The 23553-nt window shown below is 38.9% G+C and overlaps 1 long non-coding RNA gene and 1 pseudogene across 1 annotated transcript; one reads left to right on the top strand and one right to left on the bottom strand.

The window, feature by feature from the left end:
* Positions 1-238: 238 nt before the first annotated feature.
* Positions 239-11011, bottom strand: LOC139195780 (uncharacterized). Its single transcript, XR_011580741.1, has 5 exons — positions 10929-11011; positions 10654-10716; positions 10098-10177; positions 8546-8604; positions 239-372 (listed from the first exon to the last, which is right to left on the bottom strand). It is a non-coding gene; the product is annotated as an uncharacterized lncRNA (long non-coding RNA).
* A 4157-nt stretch (positions 11012-15168) lies between these two features.
* LOC103419225 (protein ROOT HAIR DEFECTIVE 3 homolog 2-like) lies at positions 15169-17706 on the top strand (annotated as a pseudogene).
* Positions 17707-23553: the final 5847 nt, after the last annotated feature.

Genomic DNA, 23553 nt, shown 5'->3' on the forward strand with positions numbered 1-23553 from the left:
TTTTCCTTAGGGTACTGTGATTTGCAGACATGGGATTGGCACCCAATACTTAACTCATTTTAACTAATATGTGTTGAAAACAATCATCCACTAAATCCCTATTTCAATGAAAAAACCAAAAATTACTCATGACGAAGATGAATAAGTTGCAGGTTTATTAGATTAGCACATAATATTGCAGTATCAGACTCCAACCTAAGGTCAGTGGCTCAAAGACGCATCAGAAAATAGCGTAAGAAGCTTTGAGAACTACAGATTATAATTTCTTGAAAGGTGAAACAATACCTTGATGGCTAAGGCTCTGTCGAAGCTTTGAATGGCACTATCAGGCTCCCCAAAGTTTAACTGTGCTCTACCAAGGGTAACCCAATCCTGAACATATGATGGCAAGTGAAGTTAGGACAAAAGGAAATCATTACACAACCAAAGGAAATATGAGAGGAAATTGCCTAGTTATGAATCATAACAGCGCGTTGGTAATGGATGAGTTAACAGGACATATTCAAGATGATATCCCTTGGTGTATGCTTTTCGCAGACGATATAGTGTTGATAGATGAAACTCAGGAAGGGGTAAATGCAAAGCTTAACCTTTGGAGAGAAGTGTTGGAATCTAAAGGTCTTCGCCTAAGCCGATCAAAGACAGAATATATGGAGTGCAAGTTCAGTGCAAATGGAGGCCAAAACGAGTTAGGGGTGAGGATCGGAGATCAAGAAATACCAAAGAGCGACCGTTTTCGTTACCTAGGATCTATCTTGCAAAAGAACGGAGAATTAGATGGAGATCTTAACCATAGAATACAAGCTGGATGGATGAAGTGGAAGAGTGCATCCGGCGTGTTGTGTGACCGCCGTATGCCACTGAAGCTCAAGGGAAAATTTTATAGGACGGCAATAAGGCCGGCGATGCTGTATGGCACAGAATGTTGGGCGGTGAAGCATCAACACGTACACAAAATGGGTGTAGCGGAGATGAGGATGCTTCGTTGGATGTGTGGGCACACAAGAAAGGATAAGATTAGGAATGAGGATATCCGGGGTAAAGTAGGAGTAGCCGAAATTGAAGGAAAGATGAGAGAAAATCGGTTACGGTGGTTTGGACATGTGCAAAGAAGGCCTACTGACGCTTCGATTATAAGATGCGACTATGGGACAGAGGTTCAGGGCCGAAGGGGTAGAGGAAGACCTAGGAAAACTTTGGAAGAGACCCTAAGAAAAGACTTAGAGTACTTGGATCTGACGGAGGACATGACACAGGACAGAACACAATGGCGTTCTAAGATTCATATAGCCGATCCCACTCAGTGACTTGGATTTTCCAAGTCTCCAACCGAGAAGTTTTCCACACTCGGGAAATTAAGGGAACACTACCTCAACCTACATGCTCCACTCACAAAGCTTCAACATACAAGCTTCAACAAAAGAAAATTCAAAGAACTTAGCGAAGAAGACTTTGGGGTATTTAACACAATACGTTGAAATGAAAGAAAGCTTATTTATTGATATCCCCGATAAGTTACAAATATGTACATATACTTGAGTCAAAATAAAAAACAAGAGGGAGCCTTCACAAAGGTTGCTTAGGAGAAGTCTCAGTAGTCGGTAGAGCCCCAGAAAGAGAAGGCACCGGAGGGGGATCATTCGGAGCCTCAGTACTGGACAGAACCCTAAAAGGAGGAGGAGGCATCAGAGGTTGATCATTTGGAGCTTCATTACGCGGTACAGCCCCAGAAGACGAAGGCAATAAATGCCTTTGGAACAAACCCACAAATCTCTGATGATCAAGTAAAACCTGACCATCAGATTCCTTCATCTGGTCAAGCTTCCTCTTCATGTTTGTAGCATAGTCATGTGCGAGCCGGTGCAACTGTTTATTCTCATGCTTGAGCCCTCTAATCTTCTGTTTGAGACTCATCACTTCAGCCGCCAATGATTCAACTTGGCGGGTTCGAGCAAATAGGCGTTGGGCCATATTAGACACAGAACCTGCACACTGAACACTAAGAGCCAGAGAATCCTTAACAGCCAACTCATCAGACCGTTTGGAAAGTAGTCTGTTATCTTTGGGAGTGAGAAGGTTCCTGGCCACTACCGCAGCGGTCATATCATTCTTCATCACGGAATCCCCAACGGTAAGAGGACCAGTAGGGGAGACGAAGGATGGGCGCCATATGTTGTCTGGAGAAGGCGGGGCTGCCTCTTCAACAAGGTTCAAGTCAAAACGACGGTCGGAGGGGCCAGACATTTTCAAGGGTGTTGAAGAGAGAAGAGGTCGGACAAATCAAGATCTTCGAAGTGCAAGAATAGAGCTTCTACTGGTGGATATTCAAGTGTGCTTTGGAACTTAATGTCAGCCCCTATAAAAATCTGCACTCGACGAAACTTCAGAAATCGAAGAGGCGCCTGCTCAGAAATCGAAGAGGCGTTTGCTTTCTCAAAAGCTGGGTTGCTCAGAGACCACGAGGGTCGATCTCAGAAATCGAAGAGGCGTTTGTTTTCTCAAAAGCTGGGCTGCTCAAAGACCACGAAGGCCGATCTCAGAAATCGAAGAGGTTTGCTTTCTCAAAAGATGGGCTGCTCAGAGACCACGAGGGCCGATCTCAGAAATCGAAGAGGCACCTACTTTTCCAGCCTTGTCAGCACCTGTCACACGCACACTCAGCTTTGCGGAAATTATGGGCATTCTGTCGAAGATTTCTGGCGAAGTAGAAAGCACATGAATCGTACTGTTCAATCACCCACTTCCCACACGCAACAGTAGCTCATGGGTACCACATATAACTTTGCCAAAGTTCTCTGACAAAGTTGAGACACGTGAAGCTTGTAGCTCTCACTACATCGCTCTGACCAAGAAGGGTAAAAGAATAGCAAAGAAACAACATTAACAAAGTTTAGACACATAAATTTTGAAGGTCTAGCTACCATATTATTACCCACAAGGGTAAAGGAACAGTACCACTGCTGGATAATTGGAAAGTCCCAGTGTGTCAACCTCTGTGTTTTGTGGCAAGGTAGACTAGCAAACATGCCCAACCTTTACTCACATTCGAGAAAACACTCCCAACAAGATTGCTTGCTCCAAAATCGAAGAGGCACCGCCCTCCGAATCTCGAGAGCCAGACTCCCAACATGATTACTTTCTCAAAAATCGAAGAGAGGGTAAATGAACAGTACCACTGCTGGATAATTGGAAAGTCCCTGTGTGTCAACCTCTGTGCTTCGTGGCAAGATAGACTAGCAAACATGCCCAACCTTTACTCACATTCGAGAAAACATCCCCAACAAGATTGCTTGCTCCAAAATCGAAGAGGCACCGCCCTCCGAATCTCGAGAGCCAGACTCCTAACATGATTACTTTCTCAAAAATCGAAGAGAGGGTAAAGGAACAGTACCACTGTTGGATAATTGGAAAGTCCCTGTGTGTCAACCTCTGTGCTTCGTGGCAAGATAGACTAGCAAACATGCCCAACCTTTACTCACATTCGAGAAAACACTCTCAACAAGATTGCTTGCTCCAAAATCGAAGAGTCACCGCCCTCCGAATCTCGAGAGCCAGACTCCCAACATGATTACTTTCTCAAAAATCGAAGAGAGGGTAAATGAACAGTACCACTGCTGGATAATTGGAAAGTCCCTGTGTGTCAACCTCTGTGCTTCGTGGCAAGATAGACTAGCAAACATGCCCAACCTTTACTCACATTCGAGAAAACATCCCCAACAAGATTGCTTGCTCCAAAATCGAAGAGGCACCGCCCTCCGAATCTCGAGAGCCAGACTCCTAACATGATTACTTTCTCAAAAATCGAAGAGAGGGTAAAGGAACAGTACCACTGTTGGATAATTGGAAAGTCCCTGTGTGTCAACCTCTGTGCTTCGTGGCAAGATAGACTAGCAAACATGCCCAACCTTTACTCACATTCGAGAAAACACTCCCAACAAGATTGCTTGCTCCAAAATCGAAGAGGCACCGCCCTCCGAATCTCGAGAGCCAGACTCCCAACATGATTACTTTCTCAAAAATCGAAGACACCGCTCTCCGAATCTCGAGAGCCAGACCCCCGGCAGGATTGCTTTCTCAAAATCGAAGAGGCATCGTTCTCCGAATCTCGAGAGCCAGATCCCCGACAGGATTGCTTGTTCGAAAACCGAAGAGGCACCACTTTCCCAACTTCAAGAGCTGGATCTCCTTGGATAAAGCTTGTCTGTAATCTTCACACGCAACATCAGCTTTCCAGATACCACAGACCACTTTTTCAAAGTGCTCTAACAGAGTTAAAACTTGTGAAGCTGGCAGCTCCCACTACCGTGCTATGACCAAGCAGGGTAAAGGAATAGCATTATTACTTGATGTTAGGGAGACTCCTATATATGTCGACCTCCATCCCCAACGGACAGGCAGACCTGCAAAAATACTCAACCCTTCCTCTTATTTGAGAGGGCACTCCCAACGAAGCCTTTCGAAATATTCAGCTTTCTTTCCCCCCGATAATACCTCTGTAAACAAGCTATACTAGAGCAAGAATATCTCATATCATCAGGGTTAAAAGCAAGAGTATCCCATATCATGCTTTTTCCCTGTCTTTTCCTTTGGCCTTGTTCTTACCTGCAAGACAAAAAGAAAGAGAGCAATCAGTCAGCACTTGGAATCAAGCTTCCAGCCAGGAACTGACTGCCTGGAACCCCTTACCTGATTACTTACCTGGCATTGCTCTCGAGTACTCATCTTCAACATCTTATGCTCCCAGGGAAGATACCGCATCTGCCTGAGGAACAGATAGGGCAAGTGAGAAGGATAAAATGAAACATGTGGAGACAAGCGTAACAGCACACGTGCCGATACATCCACTACTCTGTCAAAAGCAAAAGTATCCCATATCAGCAGGGTCGAACGTACTCTAGATTTGATGGACTTGTTTTGACCCTCAAATTCTTCAGTCGGCCTTATACTCTGGAGGAAACCAGAAAACCTTCCAGCCCAGTTCAAGAATAAGCTTGTGGAAAGTTACTTCTTCAAAAGCAAAAGTATCCCATATCATCTCTTCTCATTTTTCTTCTCTTTATCCTTCATGCTGCCTGCAAGATAGGGAGAATGTGAACAATCAGCCGGAGCTCTGATTGCTTACCTTGTCTGTCACCTCTTTCAGCAGATCCCCTAGCTCGGCGACTTGGGGGCTCCTACTACATGGTTTGTATCGCGCTTGACCAAGCTTGAAACTACAAGTAAGCTTCAAGTGACATTGATACATTACCTTGTGCATCTCCACCAGTTACAGATACCACCCCTAGATGGAGGAAGAGTACTTCCAGAGAAGATGCCACATCTACCTATGAGACAGATAAGGAAAGTCAAGACGATACCACACTCCGGTACTTAGAAGTTTCGTGGTTACGAGATCATTCTCCCACAATATTTCCTAATGTCATTTGTACTAAATCATTCACTTGTACTCACTAAAGGAGAGCTTGAACCTATGTACTTGTGTAAACCCTTCACAATTAATGAGAACTCCTCTATTCCGTGGACGTAGCCAATCTGGGTGAACCACGTACATCTTGTGTTTGCTTTCCTATCCCTATCCATTTATATACTTATCCACACTAATGACCGGAGCAATCTAGCGAAGATCACAAAAAGTGACCGTTTTTGCTACCTAGGATCTATCTTGCAAGAGAACGGATAATTAGATGGAGATCTCAACCATAGAATACAAGCTGGATGGATGAAGTGTAAGAGTGCATCCGGCGTGTTGTGTGACCGTCGTAGGCCACTGAAGCTCAAGGGAAAATTTTATAAGACGGCAATAAGGCCAGCGATGTTGTATGGCACAGAATGTTGGGCGGTGAAGCATCAACACGTACACAAAATGGGTGTAGCGGAGATGAGGATGCTTTGTGGGATGTATGGGCACACGAGAAAGGATAAGATTGGGAATGAGGATATCCGAGGTAAAGTAGGAGTAGCCAAAATTGAAGGAAATATGAGAGAAAATCGGTTCCGGTGGTTTGGACATGTGCAAAGAAGGCCTATTGACGCTCCGGTTCAAAAATGTGACTACGGGACAGAGGTTCAGGGCCGAAGGGGTAGAGGAAGACCTAGGAAAACTTTGGAAGAGACCCTAAGAAAAGACTTGAGTACTTGGATCTAACGGAGGACATGACACAAAACCGAGCGCAATGGCGTTCTAGGATTCATATAGCCGACCCCACTTAGTGGGAAAAGGCTTTGTTGTTGTTGTTGTTGTTGTTGTTGTTGATGATGAATCATAACAGCATCAGCCACAATTATCACCGTATGCATAGCAAGTGAAAGTACCCATCGACACGGATCTGAGTTTCAAGGACCATTAAGGATGATGGCTAAACCTTGATCTTCTTTCATCAGCAACACACATAGATTACAACAGAGTTAATCAGAAAGAACTACAGGGCTATTAATGCATGAAATATGTCTAGCTAGCAGTGGACTTGCATTCTGCAAGATTACTGTCCTAGCTCCTAATTGCTTTAATGCCCTGGGGGAATGTTTTATGTAGACTGTCTGTGGAATGAATACCTTTTATTTTCTTTTGAGATATATATAAAGTTTGTACGTGTAGATCCTTTGTATGACTTTAATTTCGTAAACCCAATTAAAAGTCGTGATTTATATTGTTCACAATTTTTATCAAAAATGAGAGTATTTTTGCCTGCGCATTAAGGTATACTTATAAGCCGTCCACCAAGTGGACTTACCATTTGTTAAGTCAAGTGTTTCTTACTAAACTTTAAGCTGGGAAACATAAAATCAATAAGAAAATATCGGCGAACCAGAATGGAACGTGCATTTTGTGAAAGTAGGGACACCCTTAATATAGTGAATTGGGTTCCTCCAATCCCACCCATTATAGTACTTGGAGGAATACACCAAATCACCATGTAATCTTAATGTTGTCTAACCAAGGCAAGTACAAATGTCTTACTTAATTAGGATTTCAATTAGCCAGCTAACTATATCTTGGTTCCATGATATCTTGCTAACCAATATTGAATCACGTTAAAAGTCAAAATCCAAAGGGCTACCCTTTTATTTTATGGTTGCCTATTGATCTTTGGTAATAGGGTCCCTGCCTCTTCCGTGATCTATTAGAATGAGAATTGCACTCGGTGCTGCAAAGGGTCTTGCCTTTCTTCATGAAGAAGTTCAAAACCCAGTCATATACCGTGACTTCAAAACATCTAATATCCTATTAGATGCAGTGAATGACAATAACTGAGCATCAACTACATTTCTTTCCCTACTCCTATTCTCTTCTGAAAATGGAATGTGTTATTTTAGGATTACAATGCCAAGCTTTCGGATTTTTAACTTGCGAAAGATGGTCCTGAGGGTGATAAAACTCATGTTTCGACGGCAATCATGGGAACCTATGGTTATGCAGCCCAAAAGTATGTGATGACTGGTGAGTGCGTGCGTGTGTGTTCTGTAACCATCAGTTCATCATATATCAATATAGCACACTCCAATTCAACCTATCCAATTCAAAGTAGCACATCTCTAACTCAACATATCCAATTCAAATTAGCACATATCCAAATTCCAATTCAATAAACCACTATCATACATCATGATATTAAAGTTCTAATCATGTTAGACCTATGCCATGTAGCATATGCATTCAACTCAATACCCTAAGGGTGCGTTTGTTGCACCGGACTATCTCGGACTGGACTAGCTTTAGGGACTAAGCTGGACTGGCTTAAACTAGACTAAGCTGGACTGATTTAGTGAAGCGTTTGATGCAGTGCCGGATTAAGAAACATGACTCTAATATTATATTATTAAATCTATATATACAATATTTTATTATTAATTTAATCTAATCTACTAATTTTTTTATTATTATTTTATCATTTGCAGAATCATCTTCTTCCATGATTCATTTTTGTCTCCGCCCCTTTTTTCTGCCTTTTCTCCCTCTTTTTTGCAGTACCACCGGCTTCCCCCAAAAAACCCCAACCCCTCCCTCTCAAGCTTAGCATCGCCAATTTAATGGCAGCCATGGTGAGCTTTCATGTTCAGCTTCCTCTCTCTTCCCTTTGTTTTTCCGTTCAAATCCCTCTCTCTCTTCCCTTTACCTCTTTTCCCGTCCAACTTCAATTATTCTTCCATGGGTGAGGATTGAAGTTGCAGACGACACGGGTGGGTGGGGCTAGGTATGGGCATGGGCAGGGATTGGAGTTGCAGACAGCAAGGGGTGGGTGGAGGAAGACGAGTCGTCGTCTGAGATGGTGCAGTCGTGCACGATGAGCACGAGGACGCGGCGTGAGAGGGAAGACAGGGAAACAGGACTAGCAATCCCCTCCTTTTCGGGGGCTCTCGCTAAGCCCAGCTAAGGAAGGATTTAGTCGGCACGAGTCCGACTTAATCCCACTAAACTCAATCCCGGCTTGCACCAAACATGGGTTATTAGTCCTAGCTAGTCCAGTCCTAGCTAAGGAGGTCAAACAAACGAGGCCTAACATTACAGCCAAAATTAATTGATATTATAAAGAAGTTGAGACTTTACCAAAGCAGCAAGGCAGTGGTTGCAAAATTCATGGTCAAAAGCTTTCACTTTGTTTCGATCTGCAAAATACCAAAAAGGCATTCACGATCGAGGAAAGAAAACACATTTCATTAAAGAATGCACTTCAGCCATTATCAAATTGTCTACCGAGCGAAACGTATAAAACTATACACATTTACACAGCCAAACTCTATACATTTTATCAGCGAAAAAAACAGCAATTTACCTAACAATAAACATAAAATTACACATTCAAATTGATTCGATAGTTTTTAAAGATTCAAAAGCTGAACTAACAGACATTTTTTTTTTTGAATATCAAACTCATTGTGTCATCTGAATTCACTTGTATACATAAGCTACCAACACAATCACTCTGCTACCACATGTGGTAAGCTATTAATAGCAGAGGAAAAAAAAATTACAGAACAAACTTGCAACCAAAATGAGTTACGATCTGAAATAAGAGCCTAACGATCAAACTATCCGATAAGAAACGATGAATCAAAGCGATTTTCTATCAAACAACTAAAGACCTAAATTGTAACGTCTATAGGGTAACCTGCACCTCAAAGAATTAACCATACCAATACACAGTATTAGAGCTGCAAAAAATGACAATAGACACAAAAATATAAAATTTGATTGTGCAAAAGCCCCAAAGGGAGAAGCTGAAACCACTCAACTTCAACACATGTGGCTTCTCTGCTTACTAAAAGTTTGGCTTTGTTCTAAATATACCAGAAAAATTATCTTTTTTTTTCGGTCAATAACTATACAAAACTTATTCAACTATAGACATCATAATGATGTAATTGAAAGATGGAATCAAGAACAAACGACGTGCATGCAAACTGATCCACAGAACGTGTGTCCGCTGACCAGTGATGGAAACAACACCTCGCCTTTAGATCGGAACTGAACTGGTCTATTAGAATGAGAATTGCACTCGGTGCTGCAAAGGGTCTTGTCTTTCTTCATGAAGAAGTTCAAAACCCAGTCATATACCGTGACTTCAAAACATCTAATATCCTATTAGATGCAGTGAGTGACAATAACTGAGCATCAACTACATTTCTTTCCCTACTCCTATTCTCTTCTGAAAATGGAATGTGTTATTTTAGGATTACAATGCCAAGCCTTCGGATTTCGAACTTGTAAAAGATGGTCCTGAGGGTGATAAAACTCATGTTTCGATGCGAGTCATGGGAACCTATGGTTATGCAGCCCCAAAGTATGTGATGACTGGTGAGTGTGTGCGTGTGTGTTCTGTAACCATCAGTGCATCATTTATCAATATAGCATACTCCAATTCAACCTATCCAATTCAAAGTAGCACATCTCTAACTCAACATATCCAATTCAAATTAGCACATATTCAAATTCCAATTCAATAAACCACATATCCAAATCAATTCAAACTAAATACTTAATATTTAATCACATATCCAATTCAAACTACATGGCTAATATTCAATAACATGGCACTATAAAGTCTACTTAGCAGCAGAACATAAACATCAAAATCCAACAGAAAGACAAAGCAGCATACCAGTTCTCTATCTTGTATGCTCTTTTCAACTGGATCTTCTTAACTCGTTTGAAAACTTCTCCTATGTGCTCTGTTGCATGCTGCAAATTTGTTAACTCAACTTAATAAGTAACACTCTAATTCTTTTTGATCCAAAACTAAGCCGAAAATTGTCAACTCCATAAAAAGTTCGCATCTTTTTCACTGTATTTTTCCAGACTGTAATCACAGAGAATCAGTGAAAGCAAGGGAAATTATGTTGATGTTTTATCTAATGGCCAAATACTGAATAAGGTTCTTCAGATTTTGTCATGTTCTTCAAATTAGCACATATCCAAATTCCAATGAAATAAACCACACGTCCAAATCAATTCAAACTAAATACCTAATATTCAATCACATATCTAATTCAAACTACATGGCTAATATTCAATAACATGTCAAATCTTTAAGCACATTTGCCATATAAAAAGTTGCATTTTTTTCACTGTATTTTTTCAGACTTTAATCACATGAATTTGCTGAATAACTTTATATAGACTCCAAAATTAAATAAATGCTAATCGAGATGTCATACATTCTCCAATCCAAGACCTTGTGTGAATGGCGCTCTTCCAGTTGCAATTAGTGATGCATCTACCTAGGAGAAGATAAAGAGTACAATGGTCTATCACAAATGCCTTGAAAAACCTTTCATACTTATGAACTGTAACACTTATGCCTATAGTAATTTTAAGGCAAGCACTCAGGCTACTAAGTCATCAATTTGGAAGTCTAAACATATGCCTGACTTCAAGAACAGAATCACAGCAGGTTATAATCTATAAATTAGCGACAGATCCAGTTATTTACCTCAAGAGTTTCTTTTGGTTCCTTGGTCTTTGCATCAATTAGTTCAATGGTGACTTGTTTCCCATCCTTGGCTAGTGTGATCTATAAGAGACCAAAGAAGGTGAAAAAACTGAAACAGAAATCCTGAAAACACTTAATAAAAACGTCAATCATCAGCTTACCTTGGATGCGAATACCCCAGTTTGACAATCAATCTTCCGTGGATTAATTAGAACCCTATGGGCTAACTTTCCAATCTCAGGATCAAAACCAGGCACAAGCTGATCTAAAGCTTCAATGAAAGTAACCTACAAAATACTTAGGATTAATCTAGGATGCCTTGTGAGATAAGAACTCCTAGATAGTAAAAAAACAGTATTGAAAAATTAAAATAAATAAAACGTGAGAGAAGTTATTGATTGACCCATAAAATTAGCAAATTTCACATAGAACTATTGTAAAAACTCAGAAGATAAATGAAAATAGAAAGAAAGGAAATACCTCACTCCCAAGTGCTGTATATACGTCACTGAACTCAAGACCTATGTAACCACTGCCGACAATGGCAATCCACTCTGGAACAAACTCCAATTTGAGTGCATGGTCACTTGTAATTACAAGCTGAGCTGAAATGGAGGTGGGGTGGCCAGTTGTGGAGGTGTCTGGGTGTGTGTGTGTTGAGTAGAACTGCTTTTGTGCTTTATGGCTGGGGGATATAGTAGACGAAACAGAGAAATAAAGGAAGGAAACAGAGAAATCAAACTCTCCCGTACCTCCCTTAGTAACCCCTTCCTGACCGGCCAACCCCACGAACTGCACACAACCATGCCTTCCCCATTAATTGTTGCGGAAATGGCTTCCAGCTTGATTCGCTCATCCTACCCCTCCCATCTTTCCTTCCATCCCGTTTGCAACGCACGACTCTTCCCACTCCCCTCTTCTCTCACCCACGACTCTTTCATCTCTCCTCTTCTCTCTGCCTGCAAGCTGCAGATGCTCTGTGGACGAGTCACCGCATCCACCTCACTCCTTACCTACCGCAAGGTAAACTGTCATTTAACACCTATGACGTCAGTGTCAATTTCCTCTTGAACTATTTTTTCAGCCAATTGACCCCCGAACTATGTTTAAGTGGTCAATTTGGCCCCTACTGTTAAGCTTTTCGAGTTCCATCCAAATTGCCTTCAAAATTAAGGGTAAATATGTCATTTCAAAGGGTAAGATAACTATGAAAAACATAAGTAAAATAGAATTAAAAAAATCAAAAATTAAAAGAAGTTAGTAAAAGGCCAGATCTAGTCTATTTTAAAATAGAATTTACCTGACACCCCAGCTTATTTTAAAATAGAATTTAAAATAAGTAAAATATGTCATCATCAAATCTCAGGTGCCGTCATGAATAGGGAAAAAGAGAGAGAGAGAGAACTAAGCTGGGCGGGGTGTCGGGCAAAATGGGAAGGGAAAGGTTGCTAGCAGGGAATGGGATTCGGGGGTTGGGTTTTCTACTTTACTTTTTCTATTATTTTGAATGATTAAGTTTAGGGTTTGTATTTTTTTTTTAAATATTTGTTTTACATTATATGTTTTCTTTGTAGAGATTTAGCAGCCCATTTGCCCAAACCCAAAAAAATAAACCCGAACCCGAACCTTCCACAAAGCCCACTCATTAAAGCAATGGCATGGTTGTAATTAAACTGAAATCCGAGTACAAACACTGTTCATTGTGCCAATTGCAATGCTTTCTTTAGACTAAAGTAATAACTAGAAAGTGTAGCCCACGCATTGCTGCGGGAAATGTGATTCACGCGTTATTGCGGGAGTGGAAATTGTATGACATATTTTGATGAACTAAGTTAGAAAACGACTACATGTGTGACCAATGCAAACAACTAAATTAGACGCAAGCCAACTAATTTCGAATTTAACCAAATCAGAAAAACAATCACAATCGAACTAATCTCTACTTCTCATATGAAGTAGGAGATGTTCCCTGTTTTGCATCTGTGAACGGCGCGGTTTTCACCCTCTACGGACAAAAAGATGAAAGTAAAAATGTTTAGCAACATTATAAAAATTATACATACAGGATTATATATGTATTTGCACATAAAGTATAAAGATTTACTAACATATTCGAGGTTAAATTTAACAAAATAAGTACTTCTGAATTGAAATCAAACTATATCATAGTTGTTAAAAAATACTTTTGGCTAAATCTTACAAATAGAATGAAAATGTCGCTTTCTTATCAACTAATCAATTGTCTCAGCTGCGGAAAAAATTGATTTCAAAGTGTCCTTCACCAACTGAATGATGCATAAAATCTTTAATTTCAAAATAAACCAACTTTCAAAAATCCTAACACGATATGACATTATAAAAAACCTTAAACCCTTTACTGGAATAAACCTCAAAAATGGCCACTAATTGTTCTGGATGGGACACACCAATTTTTACCATGAGAAGAAAACAACTCCAAACCCAAATTAAGCATTGATAAATCGTATTTACTGAAGAGAAATTTTTTTTGAAAGGGAAGCTTACCAGTGTTAGCAAAGTTAAATTCAGTGTAAGAAAGTGAAAGAATATTGACATAAACATAGTAATGGGATTGATCATGGATTCAGTATGTTATTTTGTATCAATTCAAATGGATGAAAAATATTAAGGGAACTATAGGTCACAGTTTGGAGTACGCAAAAGTACAACTTCAAATTTTCAACATGCTCAGTAGATCTCTAAATTTCAAAAAGTGTACAAATTGAAACTAATAGAGCTATTTCTAACTTTCCAAACGTATTTAAATTAAACTAATAGATCTTTCTTCTGTGTACTGATAATTTAAGAATTGAAACTAATTTAACTCTTTTGGATATTGATACTTTAATATTTGCTACAAAAAATGAATCCATAACTTTCTTAGAGCATGAAATTGGAGCTAACATAAAAAAAAAATGTATCAAATTAACAATATGCAATCAATTAACAATTTCATAACAAAACAACTAAAAAGTCAGACCCAAGGAACACATATTTTATTCGCTTTTGAATACCAATTAAGAAAAAATCTTATGATAAAATTCAAAACCCACATAAACAAAAAATTCTATTAAACTGAAATCTCCCTAGGAATAGAGCATGCTTACAGAAACTTTCCTTTATGTTGAGATTGATTCCGGCAGTTAATGAAGTTACAGTGTTTTATTTGTTTTGGGAGCCATTCATACCTGAAGAAGCATTTAAGTATCAAATTCCTACACCAATATTAAGAAACAGAACAACCAATATATACACAATGACAAAGCTTAATCAAATGAAAAATGTAACCACAGTAGACCAAACAAATGTAACCTTTTGAATAAAGTATTTTTACATCATTCGCTGCAAAAGCAAGAAAAAAAAATGGCAAACACAGTTAGTATTGGATTAGGTTTAGAATATAATTCAAAACCTCATCTGTAACCTTGTTTCCATCTTGATCAGCGGCAGTTAAAACCGATTTGAAAACCAAATCACATAATCAGTTTCTAGCTCGAACAAAAAAGGACAATTTTTACAGCGATAAAAAAGTCCGTAATAAAAGGATTTTTACCATCCATGAACCAGCCACTATCCGAAGATATGTATGCTTTCGTAACAATAAGGTTGAGAGTAGTAAGTACTTCTACAACTTCCATAAGTATTCCATGTTTGTTCCTCCCTCCTTCCTTCACCACGCACCAACAATAAAATTCCCTATAACTAAATAAAGCAACATCTCCCCAAAACAACCGAAAACTCATCATCGCTCCCGACTCTATGTCATCTCACCGAATTTCACATGGCTCAGCCGCCCTTCCCCCAATTTCAAACCCTCAGACACACATATACATTACCTTGAATCTGTGTTGTTCGATTTTGTTGATGGGGATCCAGGTCGAAGATCCGAGACCAAAATTTTTGGTGCCCGTTTTCGCTGGAAACCATGGCTCATCTGGCGAGCCACATCCAAAACTACGAGGTCCGATTCTTCCCCGAGTTCTTTGACTCTCGCTCAAATTGGACGGATTTTCGAGTGGAACTGTTCGCCATGGCCTGCAGCAACGCCGTCGAGTTGCTTGGGGAGGCTGAGATGGACGCATCACAAAAGAGAAAGAAAGAGAGATGGCTTTTTCCATTCTATTTCTCCACGAGGGCTTGCTGGCGATAGAAGGGGTGTTGTCCCTGCGTCAGGATTTTCCTTTAGTGCACAACAGATTTGGAAAGTAATCAAAGAGAACAAGGACTTCACTTCTCGTATGCATATAATATATAATACACATACTGTAATTTAATTAGGTTATGGTTGCTACGGTTCGGTGTGAAGAGATTGCCAACCAGAAATTCAAACAGTTGGTCCACGATGAGGTATGTGGTCATTTATCTCCACATATGAGGTAGTGCTCTGATAATGTATCAAAGTCTTGGTTATTCAAATTTCTTAATGCAAATACCCATTATTTTTCAGAAAAAAACTTTCTTCGTCTTTAAGCGGTCCTGTAGAGGCTCTACTGGAAACTGGTGCGAAAGACACCTGGGCTTCGATACGAAAACTACTTAATCGTGAGACCAAAGTTGCAGTATCGGAGTTCTCAACTGCAGTTGCCAATTTTGAGTTGGACAATGAAACGGTTGTCAAAATGAAGCAGCATTTGAAGGATTATGCAAGAAATTGGTGGAGAAAAAAGCAAGAGAAGAGGCTGGGAAAATTATGATCCACATGAAGGATCGGTAGGAACTTTTTAAAAATCTTCTTTTCCTTTTCACCTTGTTATTTTGGTTGCTGATCACTTCTGTTGTCATTTCTCAGGTTTGCCGTAGTCTTCAATTATGACAGCGATTCAATGCCTAGGGTTTGAACTGGGAACGAAGACATTAGAAGTATTACCAAGGATGCACGAACTGCGGTAATCATTGGGAACTTTTGTGGAAGTACATGTTATCTATCTTTCTGACTTAAAGTGATGTTTTAGTTGTTTGATCATCTCTTTCTTGCAGTCTCTGAAGCTTTTGTTGACCATGGCTGCCATTCGCTTGGATGAGAAGCCAGATAATATTGAAAATGTCCTAGTTTCTTCTCTGGTGGACAGGACTGTTACTGTTTCATCTTCACAAAATAGGAAACTAGGACCTCCTACAGATCCTCTTGCCTCAAGCTCTTGGCAAGAGGTACCATTTATTTATGGGTTTGGTTTTTATGTAAAATTTTTCTATGATGAGACTCCCTTCTTATTAAGGTTAACTCTAAACTATGTTTCTTCAAAGGATACCTTAATTACCCCAGTACAGTGCAAGTCATTGTCAAAGCAGTTCAAAGCAGAGACCGAATATATCGTCACTCAAGCTATTTCGGCACAGGTATACTTAAGTTTAACTTTAGTAGTGTAATTGTTTTTATATCGTTTAATCAGAGTTGCATCTCGAATAAATGAATTTTGTCTTTTATAAAATGTTCTTTAAAGATTTGGTTATGAAAATATGAATATTGGAACATGTTCCTGCAAAAGTAATGAACAACTGGTGGGAGGAACGTGGAAATAGGACGCATGCATTGTCCTCGGATGACATTTTGGGTGGGAGTTCTTGTGTAAATTGGATTTAGTTTAGTAGTGAAACCAAACATATGGAAACATTTCATATTGAAAATCGCGCTGATTCTTGACTTGGGAATGGTTTAGTCAGATAGGACCGACTTATAATCAAGTTCAGTGTATTCTTGTTTTTTCTACAAAGAAAAATCCTAGCATCCTATTACTATTTTTGTAACGAGCTCCCTATCTTTATGCTTATAGCTCTGCTCGATCATGATGTTGTTTGCTTTTGTACTTTCAGGAGGCTCACAAGCGGAGTAACAACTGGTTACCTCCTCCATGGGCTATAATGGCGATGATCATTCTTGGTTTTAACGAATTTATGATGCTTTTAAAGTAATTACTTTCGTTCTTTTTTGTTTCCTTTTGCGAGTTTTAGGTTTTGGACATTTTTAAGTGTCCAGACGCTAATGTCTTGCACATCTGTTAATCACTGTGCCTTTTTTCTTCAAATGAAACAGGAACCCTCTCTACCTCATGGTTCTATTTGTTGGATTTTTACTTTCAAAGGCCTTATGGGTACAGATGGACATTACAGGACAGTTCCAGCATGGCGCTGTAAGTATAAAACTGAGTTTTTTATGTCTCACTTAGTAGAGTGTAAAATTGGGATTGAACGTGGAATACAACAGCTGGTGGTCCTAATTTGATAGAGACCTCACTCGGGGCTGGCCTTTTTGGTTACAGTTTCTCATCAAATTCTAATTTTCTTGATTGAAGCAGTTTCTAATTCTAGTTTCCGTTATTTGTTTTTACCAGCTGTCCGGAATACTGTCTATCTCATCAAGGTTTCTTCCAACCGTCATGAATCTTCTAAGAAAACTCGCAGAAGAAGCTCAGGGGAATCAAACACCGGAAGCACAAAGGCGGCTAGTTCTCTTTCTTCTCAGAGTTATAGAAATGAAACACCTCAGCCAAATCCAGTAACAAGCTCATTCCCGGAGTCCTCAGTGCCATCCAATATCTCGTCATCAGATACCGGCATGGAATACTCAAGCCCTCCTTTAAGACAAAGGCGAACGGCAAACGTTGAGGAAGTTGAATCTTCATGATGTATGATCTCCGTTGTTTGTACCATGTGCAGCAGATTAAGGTCACTACTCATTTGTGCGATAGTTTTCATTCTTTTTTATTTTGTTTCTTGTTTGTAGTTACTGAAAATTTGAATAAAAATAAACGGGGTTTGCTCAGTGCCTGGTTTTACAAATTATAGGTTAGTTGTTATGTTTCGAGGAATTAGATTGTAAACTCTGCGCATTCTATAACATATGAAATTTAATGAAAATAGTTTCAAAATTTTGCATTTTAATTAAAAATCAACTAATAATTTTATTTAATGATGAAAAAAACATAAAATATAAATATGTGTGCCTATCGCGTCCCCCCAATCCCCTCTCTTCACCCCTTGAAATATAACTAAATAAGAAAAAGTACATGAAAATACACATATATATTATATTATGTATGAATTAGCTAACTGTAACAACAATGACACCAATTTTTAGGCCTTTGACAGAGCAAGATAACACAAACACGTTTGGTACAATTTTTAGGCCTTTGACAGAGCAAGATAACACAAACACGTTTGGTACTATAATCTCATAAGGTGTATATTCATGTATATAATAAATAATATAAGTAAAAGTAATGTATGTAGATTTCACTTGTGCCTACTTAAGACAAAAGAATTAACATACATATATACACAGCAGTACTGTTACATTTCATAAATAGTGTAATACCGTTAAGTTTCATAAACAGTATAATAAGTTTCATAAACAGTGTAGTACCGTTTAGTTTCATAAACAATGTAGTAAGTTTCATAAACATTATTTCTGAGGACACGCGGAGGTACGTAAGTTTTTTTAATATTAAAATTATGTCTTTTTCATTAAAATTTGAGTTCTTTTGTCATTTTGATTAAAATTTAAATTTTTTTTCATTAAAATTAAGTTTTTTCATTAAATAAAGTTATTGTTTTTGGTTAAAATAAACTTAGTCCAATCCTTTTTTCATAAAAATTTCATTTTAACATTGCTTCTCTTTCTTGACAACTTTTTCTATATATTAGTAATGTCAGTAAAACAAGTCAAAAAAACTTGTGTGGAGCTCAGCTTATTACTGGACTTTGCTGAGTGGCGCTACATCCATTTTTTATCATTATTCTATTATAAATATAATACTATTTTATCATTCTTCTATTTTAATTTTTCATAATTATCTTTTCTACTAATTAACTATAAATTAATTAGGATCATCTACTACTAATTCATATACACCATGAAAATCATATCAGATATAAATTTAATTAGAGCTTTGCATAGTCTTGAAAATCATGTAGTATATTACACAGGAAAATTAGAAAAAAATGAAATCAAAATATAAAATATAGCACTTAAATCCTACTACAAAGTTTTTCTCGTGTTCAGCAAATATGAATGGTTGTGCATGTATGTTTCTTTCCCTTCTTCATAAGAATATGAATGTAAACAAAAAGCATCCACAATGCTAATATTTCATCAATAAAAATGAATTACAGTATCTACTTTGACTAAGGACAAAATTGAATATCACAAAAATATATTAAATTGTATGTAAGTTTGTTTTCCTTTTCTTTTCTTCTACCTTGACGAGCAGTAGCCTCAAATTTAGATCGTGGGTGGATTTTCTCAATTAAGATGCAGTTGGGGATCAAGATGATTTTAACTATGTTTCTGAAATTGATTTTTTTTCTTTCTTTTCATTCCATTATAGTTGGAGAAATTGGCTTTTCTTTTCCTCGTGTCCTTAATGAAGCAAGGAAAGAAACTAGGAAGAAGACTGCAACGGCAGAGAGAAGGAAAAATAGAAGAAATGAGAGAAAAAAAATATGAACGGTTAGATTAATCTCATGGTGTATATTATTAGTAAAAAAGATAATTATAAAAAATTTAAAATAGAAGAATGATAAGATGGTGTAGAACAAATGGCGGAATTAATCGAGGAGGAGATGGAACGTCGGAAGACAAAAGGGCGCAATCATAAAAGAGGTGTTAATTTCCCATAAAAGTGGCTTTTTGCAGAAACTTGTTAAAATAATTTTCCCACAAAAGTGGCTTGAGCCATCTTTTGCAGAAAGTAATCAGAACAGCAGCCTACTAATGAATAGAGTCTTTTGGGGTTTCAAGGGCTTTATTATATGTTAGTTATTTCCATTTTAAATTCCTAAGTCTTTTGAGTTTTTCCAAAAGGTTGTAAAAGGCTTATTTAAGCCATGGCTTTGTAATCATCTTTTCATCTTTCAATCAATTAATCAAATTATCCTTTGGGATTTCTATCAAACTGGTGGATTACAGTAACTTTGTTCTACAAGGGATTACGCTGGTAACCCTTTCATTGCTTCGTGCTACTTCAATTGGTACCAAAGCGGGTTTCTCCCGTCTTGGCATCGTTGTTTACCCTATCTATCCATGGGTGATCGTGATCGTGAACCTGCCCCTATCACTCGAGCAGACTTGGATGCTCAAGCTGAACAGATTACAAACTTGACTACTCAAATTGGAGAACTTCGTGAGATGTTGGTCCAAGCCATTAGTCCAAATAATCATATAACTGCTGGAGTCAATAATCTGAGAGTTCCTAGGGTCCGTGTTCAAGACAGCGAATCGGAGTTCGAAGATGAAGATGTGGAACCACACCCGGCTAACCATCCAAATCATCAAAACCACAATAACTTTGATGACTTTCAGATTAAGGCCGACATTCCAATTTTTGCGGGAAACCTTAAAATCGAAGATTTCCTGGATTGGCTAGTTGAAGTAGAAAGATTCTTTGATGTCATGGAGCTTCCCGAGACAAAAATGGTGAAGATGGTGGCCTTCCGTCTCAAAGCAACTGTCGCTGTTTGGTGGGATCAATTACAAAATACCCGGCAGAGGCAAGGAAAGAATCGAATCCGCACTTGGAGAAAAATGAAGCAACTTTTGATGGATCGTTTCTTACCTGCGGATTATGAACATCTTTTATACCGTATATACATCAGCTGCGTCCAAGGCAATAGAAACGTGACTGATTATACGGATGATTTCATGAGACTTACGGAGCGAAACAATCTGATGGAGACAGAAAATCAAAGGGTTGCGAGGTTCGTGAATGGATTGAAACCCTCCATTCAAGAAAAGATTGGGCTGCAAAATCTGTGGAGTTTGCAAGAGGCCATTAACATGGCCTTGAAGGCGGAGATAATAGAGAAAGAAAGGCGACAAACCTCTTTCCGGGGGAACGTGACGGAGCATTTTGAAAACCCTGTTGTCTCGTCCACCGACAAAGGAAAATCTGTGCCACAAAGTTCGGGAGGATTGAAACCTTCAAGTTTTCCTTCTCGAGCATCAAATGAAGGGAGTAGCAGAACTTTTAACAAGGGGCAGAATAGAAACCAACCTCCAAGGGAGAATCCGTATGCCAAGCCTATAAGAGACATTTGTTATCGTTGCAACAAAATTGGGCATCGATCTAACGTTTGTCCTGAATGGAGACAAGCCAACTTGTTGGATGCTGAAGGGAACCAAGAAGAAGATTATAGGGAAGAAGAAGTTGGTGATGATGACTATGAAGACGTTGAATTCACAACTGAAGAAGGAATGGATCACCTCGCTTTGGTGTTGCAGCGAGTTCTTTTAGCACCAAAAGAGGATGGGCAACGACACTGCATTTTTCGTTCTCTTTGCTCCATTAACAGCAAAGTTTGCAAAGTGATAGTAGACAATGGAAGTTGTGAAAATTTTGTGGCCAAGAAAGTGGTGGAGCATTTACAGCTACCAACGAAACCTCATGTCTCCCCATACTCACTTGGATGGGTGAAGAAAGGCAAGTTCCGTTGGGGAGATGAACAAGAACAAAACTTTGTTTTGATCAAAGAGAAGCTTTGTACAGCTTCGGTGTTAGCTCTTCCAAATTTTGAGAAAGTATTCGAAGTCGAATGTGATGCAAGTGGAGTGGGAGTGGGTGCTGTCCTTTCCCAAGAGAAGATACCTATAACTTTTTTCTTTGAAAAGCTAAGTGAAGCCCGTCAAAAATGGAGCATTTATGATTATGAGTTTTATGTGGTGATTCGAGCTTTAAAACAATGGGAACATTATCTCATTCAGAAAGAATTTGTGCTATTCACGGATCATCAAGCCTTGAAGTTTATTAACAATCAGAAGCATGTTAATAAAATGCATATCAAATGAGTAACGTTCTTGCAAAAATTTCCATTTGTTATCAAGCACAAATCTAGAGCTCAAAATCGGGTTGTCGATGCCTTGAGTAGACGAGCATCATTGCTAATCACTCTTTCCCAAGAAGTTGTGGGTTTCAAGTGCTTAAAGGAGTTGTATGCAACCGATGATGATTTTCAGGAAATATGGAAGAAATGCATTAATCATGAACCTATGTCAGATTACTTTATCAACGAAGGTTTTCTGTTCAAAGGTAACCAATTATGTGTTCCTGTCTCTTCCTTGCAAGAAAAGCTTATTCGAGATTTGCATGGAGGAGGACTAAGCGGTCATCTTGGTCGTGATAAAACTATAGCAAGTTTAGAAGAGAGGTACTTTTGGCCACAATTGAAACGAGATGTTGGAGCCATTGTGAGGAAGTGTTACACTTGTCAGGTTTCAAAAAGGCAAGTCCAAAATACGGGCCTTTACATGCCTTTACCCGTTCCTAACGACATTTGGAAGGACATTGCTATGGATTTTGTGCTCGAACTACCCCGAATGCAAGGGGGAATGGATTCAGTTTTCGTGGTGGTTGACAGGTTCTCCAAAATGGCTCATTTCATTGCTTGCAAAAAGACCGCTGATGCATCCAACATAGCCAAACTGTTTTTCAAGGAGGTTGTTCGATTGCATGGGGTACCTAAGTCCACCACTTCTGATCGAGACACCAAGTTCTTGAGTCATTTCTGGATTACATTATGGAGAATGTTTGGGACTACTTTGAAGCGAAGTACTATTGCACATCCCCAAACTGATGGACAAACGGAGGTCACAAATAGGACTCTTGGTAACATGGTTCGAAACATTTGTGGAGAAAAGCCAAAACAATGGGACTATGTCCTGCCTCAGATGAAGTTTGCTTATAATAGTGCCATGCATCGTGCTACGGGTAAGTCACCATTTTCCATTGTTTACACTGCCACTCCTCATCACGTGGTGGATTTGGTGAAGCTACCTAGGGGACATGGACTTAGCATTGCTGCATAAAATATGGCTGAAGATGTGGTGGCAATTCGTGATGAGGTCAAGCAACGGCTTGAACAAACCAATGTTAAGTATAAGTAAGCAGTGGACAAACATCGGCGTGTTAAAGTGTTTAAGGAAGGAGATTCTATCATGGTGTTCTTGAGAAGAGAATGATTCCCTGTTGGAACTTACAGCAAGTTAAAGCCATGAAAGTATGGTCCATTCAAAGTTATCAAGCGAATTAATGACAATGCCTATGTTATTGATTTGCCGGAGTCTATGGGAATTTCCAATACTTTCAACGTTGCTGATTTGTATACATTCAATGATGATGAAGTTCTTTATCCTGATCATAACTCGGGGTCGAGTTCTTCTGAAGTGGAAGGGACTGATGTAGAACAAATGGCGGAATGGATCGGGGAGGAGATGGAACGTCGGAAGACAAAAGGGCGCAATCATAAAAGAGGTGTTAATTTCCCATAAAAGTGGCTTGAGCCACTTTTCGCAAAAACTTGTTAAAATAATTTTCCCACAAAAGTGGCTTGAGCCATCTTTTGTATAAAGTAATCAGAACAGCAGCCTACTAATGAATAGAGTCTTTTGGGGTTTTAAGGACTTTATTATATGTTAGTTATTTCCAAAAGGTTGTAAAAGGCTTATTTAAGCCATGGCTTTGTAATCATCTTTTCATCTTTCAATCAATTAATCAAATTATCCTTTGGGATTTCTATCAAACTGGTGGATTACAGTAACTTTGTTCTACAAGGGATTACGCTAGTAACCCTTTCATTGCTTCATGTTGCGTCATAAGATATTATATTTTAAAAACTT

This window comes from Malus domestica, chromosome 05 (assembly GCF_042453785.1).
Source record: "Malus domestica chromosome 05, GDT2T_hap1".
Lineage (NCBI taxonomy): Eukaryota > Viridiplantae > Streptophyta > Magnoliopsida > Rosales > Rosaceae > Malus > Malus domestica.